Below are 11,027 nucleotides of genomic sequence, written 5' to 3'. Positions count from 1 at the left end.
TTGAGAATCAACTATAATACCCATAATTCAATGCATCTATACTAATGATGACATTTCAGAAAGCTTTCACAGACCTAAGGATAAAATAATTTTTTTCAGGGATGCCTGGGTGGCTCAGCAGTGGAGCGTCTGCTTTCTGCTCAGGTCGTGATCCTGGAGACCTAGGATTGAGTCCCACATCAGGCTCCCTGCGTGGAGCCTGCTTCTCCCTCTGCCTGTGTCTCTGCCTCTCTCTCTCTCTCTCTGTGTCTCTCATGAATAAATAAATAAAAATCTTTAAAAAAAATAATTTTTTCAGAAATATTTGTAAAAGGCCTCTCAGATCACTTTGCACCTGCTTTCTGGACATACCAGTGAAACTGTGCACAAACAGAAGCAAAGAAAAAATTTTTTAAAAAGTTTTTAAGTGGGGATACCTGGGTGGCTCAGCAGTTTAGCGCCTGCCTTCAGCCCAAGGCATGATCCTGGAGTTCCGGGATCGAGTCCCACATGGGCTCCCAGCATGGAGTCTGCTTCTCCCTCTGCCTGTGTCTCTGCCTCTGTGTGTGTGTGTGTGTGTGTGTGTGTGTGTCACGTGAGTAAATAAATAAAATCTTTTAAGAAAAAGTTTTTAGGGATCCCTGGGTGGCGCAGCGGTTTGGCGCCTGCCTTTGGCCCAGGGCACGATCCTGGAGACCCGGGATCGAATCCCACGTCAGGCTCCTGGTGCATGGAGCCTGCTTCTCCCTCTGCCTGTGTCTCTGCCTCTCTCTCTCTCTCTCTCTCTCTGTGACTATAATAAATAAATTAAAAAAATTAAAAAAAAAAAGAAAAAGTTTTTAAGTAATTTCTACACTCAACATGGGGCCTGAACTCATGACATTGAGATCAAGAGTCACATGCTCTGCCAACTGAACCAGCCAGGCTCCCCAAGAAGCTTTTTTTTTCTTTTTAAAGACTTATTCATGAGACACACACACACACACACACACACACACACACACAGACACAGAGACACATGCAGGGATCCTGATGTGGGACTCCATCCTGGGACTCCAGGATCACGCCCTGGACCAAAGGAGGCGCTAAACTGCGGAGCCACCCAGGGATTCCCCCCAAGAAGCTTTTTTTTTTTAAAGATTATTTATTTATTTATTCACGAGAGACACAGAGAGAGAGGCAGAGACACAGGCAGAGGGAGAAGCAGGCCCCATACAGGGAGCCCAACGTGGGACTCGATCCTGGGTCTCCAGAATCACACCCCAGGCTGAAGGCAGCACTAAACCGCTGAGCCACTGGGGCTACCCCAAACTCAGAATTTTTTTAAAAAGCTTCTTGGGGGACAGCCCCGGTGGCTCAGTGGTTTAGTGCCACCTTCAGCCCCGGGGGGTATAATCCTGAAGACCGAAGATCGAGTCCCAGGTCAGGCTCCCTGCATGGGGCCTGCTTCTCCCTCTGCCTGTGTCTCTGCCTCTCTCTCTCTCTCTCTCTTGTCATGAATAAATAAATAAAATCTTTTAAAAAAATTCTGAGTTTGTCACTACTCTTGGATTCTGTAACAGAGTAGTCTAATGGAGAGTATGGAGTTAGGAATCTGAAGAACTGAGCTCTAATCAAGATTCAGTATGAATTTCTTAACTATGGGTACATAACTTCATATCCTTGTATATCAGGGAAGGCTGAGTGTTGTAGTGGAAAGAAAAGAGCTTTAGCCAGTGTTCATTGTTTATTCATCCTACTCATTTTAAAAAATAGGAACAAAAATATGTATTACATCCTAGGCAGTATGCCAGGTTCCAGAGGAACAGTGGTAAATAAGATCGGGTTCTCTGCCCTCAGGGAGTACTATTTATTGATTATGAGCATCTTTTCACCCCTTGAGTTCACTTTTCCATGTGTAAAAGATGTTGAGAACACTAGTACATATTCCATAAGAATTACAGTTGTAGTGATCCGCTGTTCTAATGTAGGGGCTGTATTCCTTGGGTGTGCTGGGTGGGGAAAAAAATTGAAATCTGCCTATAGTTCAAGCTCTTCACTTATAAATGAAGTAGGGCTCAAAATGATTGACCATCCCCAGTGCTTGTTTCACAACCATCAAGAACTTTTTGGAACTTTTGGGGCCGTTTTGACCATCCCCAGTGCTTGTTTCACAACCATCAAGAACTTTTTGGAACTTTTGGGGCCGCTTTCCTTCCTCCATGGCATGTGTGCTCCAGCCTATCTAGAGTACTCAGTGTTAAGTGAAAGCAAACTGTGAATGTATTTATACATACATTTTGCTCAGGCTGCGTTCTTCCTTAGCAATCCTCACATGCCATCTTCTTGAAATCCAGCCATTTGGTAGCTCCAAGTATCTTCTTACAGTCATGGCCACTCAACTTGTTGAAACCTGTCTCAGTGATTCACATAGAGCTCTATACCTCAGCTTATTATTATGATCTTTAATCTGTGTGAGTTACTCTTTCAGCCTAGATTGTAAACTGTGTCTTGTTGCTTTTTCATTCCCCTGGTGCTTTGGGCAATGCTTTATTTTTATTTTTTAACATGTTTTTTAAAAGATTTTATTTATTCATGAGAGACACACAGAGAGAGGCAAAGACATTGGCAGAGGGAGAAGCAGGCTCCCTATGGGGAGCCTGATGTGGAACTGGATCCTAGGACCCTTGGATCAGGACCTGAGCCAAAGGCAGACACTCAACCACTGAGCCACCCCGGTGCCCCTTTGGGCTTTAAAACAGAGCTGATAAATACTATTTGATTGAACTGAATTCTTCAGTTGCAGGGCAATATAGTAGCCATAATACCTGACCAGCTAACTATAGAACGCTATTGTGGTAATAAAATGAGGCAATAACACGAAGCAAATTTTGACAATTTTTAAGGCAACACATCAAGGAGAATGATTAAATGGAAAGCAGTCCGGGAGCTGATTCACATTTGAAATAGTTGGAAAACTCAGTAGTAGTACTTTTTTGTTTGCCTGGAGACACTCCCAGTGTTGGAGGACATAATCATTGCTTTCAATTTTTTGCAAGACTGTCGGATGGAAAACATTATCAGAACTACTAGCAGTGGAAGGAAGTAAAAGGGAAGCCTATTCCACCTAAGACAGAACTTTCTAACTTCTAGAGCAGTCCAAGAGTGGAGCAGGCTATCTCCGGTAAGACGGTGAGCGCCCTGAAGTTCGAACTGTGGAAAGAGAAGGTGGAAGATCCATCTGGCTGGAATGTACAAGAGTGAATTCCTACCTGGGCGGGAAATTGGACTTCATGACCGTTAAGGTGTCTTCCAACTCTTAAGGTTCCTATGACTGTTCAGCTCTGTTCAGCTGACATTTGAATAAACCTAAATTATTTCTGTAAAATAAAAATTTATCAGATAAATCAATTTAAAAAACTATATGGTCAGAGGGAGCCTGCTTCTCCCTCTGCCTAGGTTTCTGCCTCTGTGTTTCTCCTGAATAAATAAAATCTTTTTTTTTTAATTTTTATTTATGGTAGTCAGAGAGAGAGAGAGAGAGAGAGAGAGAGAGGCAGAGACACAGGCAGAGGGAGAAGCAGGCTCCATGCAGGGAGCCCAACGTGGGATTCGATCCCGGGTCTCCAGGATCGCGCCCTGGGCCAAAGGCAGGCGCCAAACCGCTGCGCCACCCACGGATCCCCTGAATAAATAAAATCTTAAAAAAAAACCACAACAAACCACAACTGTACCGTCAAATTTAGGGTCAATAAAAGCATAAAATGAGGACTGGGAAATCAGGTTTAAGACTGAAAAATCCAGATACCACTGAAGGCACTTCGCGAAACTTTTAACCGAAAGAGAGAGGAGGTGTGTGTGTGTATCCGCACACGCAAGAGTCAGTGATGTGTCCTGGCAAGTGACACTTGTTACCGAAAACGCGAACGCTCTCAATTGTTTTACAAGTGCTTGCCCAGGCGGGTTTTTCCTACCCAGCAGCACCGCAGGCGGAAGGAACGCCCCGCGCCTGGTGAGGAACAATTTTCCGGAAGGCGCTTCGCTGTACTACGGCCGCCGCCCACCACCGCTCCAGCCCGGGGCCCACTGGGCTGGCTGAAGCGGAAGGGCCGCTCTGGCCACGCGCGCGAACCACCAGTCCCAGGGGCCTCTGCGGCGCCGCGCACGCGCGATGGCGTGGCGGCAGCGCCGCCGCAGGACGCAGGGAAGCCAGCTAGCGAGAAGTGGCAGTGGCGGCGGCGGCGGCGGTGGCAGTTCGCAGCGAGGGCGACGGCTCCGAGGCCGAGTGGCGGTGCGGCAGAGACCCGGGTGCCCTCCTCCGTGTGATCCCCGTGGTGAGTGCGCGTCTCCGGTTAACTAGCGCAGAGTCCGCAGCCCGCTGCCTGGCGGCCGGGCTGTTCCGGCCTAGGGCCGCAGCCTGCGCCTAATGGCCGGGCCGCCCAGTTCAGCTGACCCCTGTGCCCTGAGCCCTTCCCTCTCGTATCGGTAGAAGTGGGGGTATGGGGGCACATAGTTAGGCTCAGGGGACAGCTGTGGCGGTGCCCAGGGGCCAGGGCGGCCTGGGGCAGACGGGAGGGAGGGACGCGTGGGGGATGGGATGGGAAAGGACCAGAGAACCGCGGGGCGGCTTCGGGTGGGAGCCACAGGCGAGCGACCTGGCAGGTAGAGAACTGAGCATAGGAGGCGAGGAGGAGGTGGCATATCTTCTGAGTGCCGCTGGTGAAGATGTCGTGCCTCGGGGACTCTTGACAAGCTAGATTCATGGGTCTGGGGGCAGCCCACCTACGAAGAACACACACAGTACACTTGGCATCTTTCCACTTGCTGTTATGTTGGATGTCTTGGAAGTGGGGGACTACTGGTTGCTTCCATCACCTTTCCTTCAACTTCACCTTTTATTGATTGTCAAATTTAAATGTGTGCTGGCATGGCAAACCATAGAGATAAACAGTGTTCTGTGTATAAGTCTGTGGAAAAACAGGCATGATGATATGTTCCGATGAGAGGTCAAAGGAGGAATCATTGTTTTTATTTTAAAATTCGTGACACAAGTCAGTTTAAGCACAGCTTTGAACTAGGAAGGGTTTTAACCTGGGATTTCACCAGTTGGTGGATAGAATATAGGGGATTTTTGAACTAGAATGGGGATAAAATCACATGTTTTTATTATTTTATAACTAATTTATTAGTGCCTTCAATCATGAATGTAGGCAACAAACCTCAGTGGAACTAGCAACGCCTGTGACTTTGTCACCAATTAAAATTACAAATATTTTTGTATCGTGTACAGTTTTTACAGATCTCTCAGAATATCATTTATGCTTATATATTTTTTTGAATTTATGGCATTATTAGACACATTTAGATCTTGTTATTTAATGTGATGATAAAGCTGCACGTACATTACCAAATTACAGTTTTTAATAGTTCAGTATAATTGGTTTCTTTTGTAATTTCATGTATTTAACTCTTTTAATTTCATTTAAAAGCAATCTGAGGGGCACCTGGTTGGCTCAGTTGATAGAGTGTGCTACTTTTCATCTAAGGTCCTGAGTTCAAGCCCCAAATTGGGCATAGAGATTACAGTCAATCAATCAAATCAAATAAAAAGAAAAAATAAAATCAATCTGAGAGAGAGTACAGAGCCTTCGTCAGACTACCAAAGAGATCCATGGCAAAAAAAGATTTATAAAGTATCGGAAGTAGAAAAAAGTGTTGGGGGGTCAGCCTGGAAGGATATTTGAATTTTTTTTTTTTTTTTTAGAAAGACAAGGCAGATAGGATTATAGTATAGATGAAAGAAGGAATTTTGTACACAGAAAAGTAAGATTTGACTGGGTCAGAGTAATTTTGAAAGACTGCAGGTACTTTATTCAGGGTTCTGGGGAATCAGCAAAATAATCTGAGGGAAAAAAGGGAAGTGACTACTTCAGCCCTTAGATTTTTGTAGAAGGCACCTCCTAGTTCTAAGTGGTTGAAGCTGCCTAAACTCTTGTGTAATCCCATGAAAGGAAATTTTAGTATGTGCTGATTTTCTTTAAATCATGTGGGTAGTGTGGCTTTTAAAGAAGGAGATATTCTAGTTCTTTTATCCTTAAGTAAAAACCATAGGATCTCTCTTCAAATATATTTTCCTGTTACTATTATTCTTTTCATATATGATAGAAAGTAAAAGTGCAGGTGATAGAGTTGGAGAATTGGTAAATCATTTTCTCGAAATTCCATTTTAAATTCTTATAGCATTTTGGTATGGGACTCCTTACTTACTGGTGACTCTTAATATTTCTTTAGAATATATGGAACTGAAATTTGCAACTGTTTGTAAAGCGCCTTTCGACACCTTGTGTGAGATTTTTTTCCCCCTGTAAAATAATAGCAATAATAGAGAAACCAGTGCAGCAAACTTTTTTTCTGGAAAAAATGAAGGGGGGGTATAGAAAAGTAAAGAAGAATATTTCATGAAAAGATATTGGTGCTGAAATAGTTTAAGTTAAATCAAATACACCATACTACAAAATCATTGCCTTAGAGAGATATGGCCTGGTATTTTCTGTGCCCTTACGCTGCCTCCTTTCTCGTTCTTTGTCCCCTGCCCCTTGATTTTTTTAATAGCGTGTATCTATCTGATATGTTATTTGTATATTAGTTTTTAACTTTTGTCTCCCATCAGAATGTTAGCTCTGTGAGAATAGGGATTTTTGTCTTTGCCACAGTGCTGGAATAGTGGCTGGCACATAACAAGTTCTTAGTAAATACTTGATGAATGAGTAAATGAATCAGTTAATTTATAAGAGCTAGGTTACTTATTTCTAGTAATAAAATATCTATTTTTAAAATATTGCAAATAGGGCAGCCGGGATGGCTTGGTGGTTTAGCGCCGCCTTCAGCCCAGGGCCTGACCCTGGAGACCTGGGATCGAGTCCCACATCAGGCTCCCTGCATGGAGCCTGCTTCTCATGAATAAATGAATAATAAAAGATATTTAAAAAAATAAAATATTGCAAATAGTATTACATATGCTGGATTTTTTTTTTTTTTTTTTTTTTGGTCACATATGCTGGATTGAATTTGAACCTTTTCATCTTACTTTTTTTTTTTTTTAAAGATTTTATTTATTTATTCGTGACAGAGAGAGGCAGAGACACAGGCAGAGGGAGAAGCAGGCTCCCTGCAGAGAGCCTGATGTGGAACTCGATCCCAGGACTCAGGGATCACGCCCTGAGCCAAAGGCAGATGCTCAACTGCTGAGCCACCCAGGCATTTCTCATCTTACATTTTTAAATTTATTTGAGAGAGATACTGTGAAAGAGAGAGAGAGAGCACGAGCTGGGGAGAGGGGTAGAAGGAGAGGGAGAAGTAGACTCCCGCTGAGCTTGGAGCCCAATGTGGAGACCCTGAGATCATGACCTGAGTTGAAGGCAGATGCGTAACTGACTGAGTCACCCAGGCACCCTCATCTTACATTTTTTAAAAGACAAGACTTACTTCCCAAACATTATGCAGTGCTTTTGTGGGACATTTGGTTTCATGCCGGGACTGATCATTTTTAGGGCATACTGCCATGTAGGTTTGATTTTCCTTAACATTCTACAATGATTGATAAAAGGAAAGGTCTCTGGATGAAGTTCTTATTTTGTCAAAGTTCTTTTACTTTGTGATGCTAAGTTGGTATAAAGGACACTGAATTTCTCATATCAGATTTAATCTCGTATCAGATTTAATGTCTTATAGTATCAAACATTAGTGAAGATGTTGCTAAAAGTGGTAAGTTTTTTATTTAAAAGATTTTTTTTTATTTATTCACGAAGACACACAGAGAGAGGGGCAGAGACATAGGCAGAGAATAAAGCAGACTCCCTGCAGGAAGCCTGATACAGGACTTGATCCCAGAACCTTGGTTACAACCTGAGCCAAAGGCAGACACTCAACCATTCAGCCACCCAGATGCCCCTGAAAATGGTAATTTAGAAACTGCTATAGGACAGTTTCTTTGTAGGACAGATTTTTTTTTTTTAATTTTTTATTTATTTATGATAGTCACAGAGAGAGAGAGGCAGAGACATAGGCAGAGGGAGAAGCAGGCTCCATGCAGGGAGCCCGACGTGGGACTCGATCCCGGGTCTCCAGGATCGCGCCCTGGGCCAAAGGCAGGCGCTAAACCGCTGCGCCACTGAGAGATCTCCTATAGGACAGATTGTAAACAGTGTAGGAGTTTAAATTGGTACAGCTTCCTTGAGAGATAATGTTTGCAGTTATTTGGTAAAGTTGAAAATGGGCATACCCTGCCTCATAATTTCACAACTTCTGGAAGGCAATAAGAATGGGTGGAGATGGTGGCAAAGGGGATAATACTGTAAATTTTCTTTAAAGACTAAAAGCAACTATGAAGATGTTAACAGTTAATTCTGGAAGGGAGAATACAGGTGCAAAGTCATCTTTGCACCTTTCCCTATTTTCTGTTGATTTTGTTTTTTTGAATCCATAACTTTTTTTTAAAAGTAATTTCTACACCCATGTGAGGCTTGAACTCTTGACTCCGAGATCAGGAGTTAGTTGCATGCTCTTCTGACTGAGCCAGCCAAGAACCCCTGGATCCATAACTTTTAAGTATTGTTTCCCAACTCTGAAAAATTGTAAGCCTACAGAAGAGTTGCAACAGTAGTATAATAACACCTTTGTACTCCTCACCTAGATTCCACAGTTGTTAACATTTTGCTGTGCTTGCTTTATGCACTAGTAGACACATTTTTTGCTGAACTGTTTTCCAGTTAGTTATAGATACCATCAGGACACTTTACCTGTAAATACAGGTATGTATTTCCCAGGAACAAATGCTTTCTTCTATATATATCCAGTTCAGTTGTCCTCCTCAACCAAATTTAACATGGGTGTAATATTGTTTAATATGTAGTGCCTATTCAGATTTCCCCAGTTGTCACAATACTATGCTTAGATACTTGGTTTTGTGTTTGATCCAAGATTCATTTAAGGAGCTTGCATTGCATTTAGTTGCCTGGTTGAATCTGGACTCGTTTTCCAGCCTTTAGGGAGTAGACTGGGGGGGGGGGTCTTTTGTGACAGTAAGTATCTAGACTAGTTGTTTTGTAGGATGCCCCTCAATTTGGATATGTGTGAATGTTTCTGCATGATCAAATTCAGGTTAAACATGTTTGGTTGGAATGCTGTGTACTTGATTTTAGGTCTCAGTGTATCACATCAGAGGCACCAGATATTAGTTTTATTATTGATGCAAATTTGACAATTTGAATAAAGTAATAGCTACTAAATTTATATTGTTTTTTAAAAAGTTTTATTTATTTATTCATGAGAAACGGAGAGGCAGAGGGAGAAGCAGGCTCCTCGTGGGGAGCCCAATGCAGGACTCGATCCCAGGACCCTGGGATCACCACCTGTGCTGAAGGCAGACGCTCAACCACTGAACCACCCAGGTGCCCTACTAGATTTATATTGTAAAGGCACCTCTTTCCCTTTGAAAAAGGATAAGTAATAAGTAATAATAAAGGATAAGGATAAGTAATAAGTAAATAAGTAATCAGTGAAGTGATTATTTTTATTTTCTTTTATTTTTTAAAATTTATTTATTTATTTTTTTATTGTTTTTATTTTTTGAAAATTTATTTATTTATTTTAGAGAAAGAACACGCATAGCTGTGAGCATAGGGAGGAACAGAGGGAGAGGAAGAGAATCTCAAGCTGACTCCCTGCTAAGCATGGAGCCCAGTATGAATACCTGAGCCAAAATCAAGGGTCTGATCGTCAACCAACTGAGTTACCCATGTGCCTCCTCCTTTTTTTTTCCTGTAAAAAATATCTCTTTTTTTGCCTTTTTAATACCAAAAAGTATTATCATCTATGTGGCTCACATTATGGTTGTTTTAAACAGCCCTGGTTCAAGAGGTGCCTGGGTGGCACAGTTGGTTAAGTGTCTGACTCTTTGTTTTGGTTCAGGTTGTGATCTCAGGGTTGTAAGATACAGCCCAGTGATGGGCTGGTGCTCAGCATGGAGCCTGCTTGAGTTTCTCTCTCCCTCTCCTGCTCTTTCCCCACCCCATGCTCTCTCTCGCTCTCTCAAATCAATCAATCAGTCAATCAATCTTTTATATATATTTTTTAAGATTTTATTTATTTATTCATGAGAGACAGAGAGAGAGAGAGAGAGAGACAGAGACACAGGCAGAGGGAGAAGCAGGCTCTGTGCAGGGACTTTTTTTTTTTTTTTTTTTTTTTTTTTATTTATGATAGTCACAGAGAGAGAGAGAGAGGCAGAGACACAGGCGGAGGGAGAAGCAGGCTCCATGCACCGGGAGCCTGATGTGGGATTCGATCCCGGGTCTCCAAGATCGCGCCCTGGGCCAAAGGCAGGCGCCAAACCGCTGTGCCACCCAGGGATCCCTGTGCAGGGACTTGATCCCGGGTTCCCAGGATCACACCCTGGGCCGAAGGCTGCACTAAACCACTGAACCACCCAGGCTACCTTCAATCAGTCTTTAAAAAAAAAAAAAACCTCATCACTGGTTTAAGACAATAGACTTCTAAACCTGCACCTAGAGTAATACATGCAATATGTATTGGAGCTGTACTCAGAATTTTATACTTTTGTATTTATTCATTTCTCATTTCATACCCTCCAACCTATCTTCTGTATCAAAATACCAAACATCAAATGTTTTATATCAAAATATGAAAATTTTAGAATCTAATGTGAAATTGTTTAGCAGGGAACTGACAAACAATTGAGTGACCACTGTGCACAGGGCATTCAGTCCATAAAGTAACTTGTTCTGGGGTGCCTGGGTGGCTTGGTTGGTTAAACATCAAACTCTTGGTTTCCGCTCAGGTCATGATTTCACAGTGGTGGGATCATGCCCCGTGTTAGGCTCTGTGCTCAGTGTGAAGTCTGCTTCAGTCTCCTTTCCCCCTTACCCCACCCTGCTTCTCCCTGCTCCCTCCATTCCTCCCTCCTTCTCTCTCTCCCTCTATCTCTGTCTCTCTCTCAAATAGATAAAATCTTAAAAATATAGATTAACTTGTTCTGCTACACTTCAGCA

General features: G+C 42.8%; 1 protein-coding gene across 8 annotated transcripts in view; it reads left to right on the top strand.

Moving 5' to 3' along the window:
• The first annotated feature begins 3,952 nt into the window (after positions 1–3,952).
• Positions 3,953–11,027, top strand: part of GAPVD1 (GTPase activating protein and VPS9 domains 1) — a 79,842-nt gene continuing 72,767 nt past the window's right edge. For 2 of the 8 annotated variants that reach the window (XM_026009305.2, XM_026009303.2), the window contains exon 1: positions 3,953–4,292. The gene's annotated coding sequence lies outside the window, so the exon portion shown is untranslated. The remainder of the gene's footprint in view (positions 4,293–11,027) is intronic. The other 6 variants (XM_026009304.2, XM_026009301.2, XM_026009302.2 and 3 more) reach the window with 3 other exon arrangements.

The sequence above is a fragment of the Vulpes vulpes genome, chromosome 2 (genome assembly GCF_048418805.1).
Source record: "Vulpes vulpes isolate BD-2025 chromosome 2, VulVul3, whole genome shotgun sequence".
NCBI classification, from domain to species: domain Eukaryota; kingdom Metazoa; phylum Chordata; class Mammalia; order Carnivora; family Canidae; genus Vulpes; species Vulpes vulpes.
This window is presented reverse-complemented; position numbering and strand designations above follow the sequence as displayed.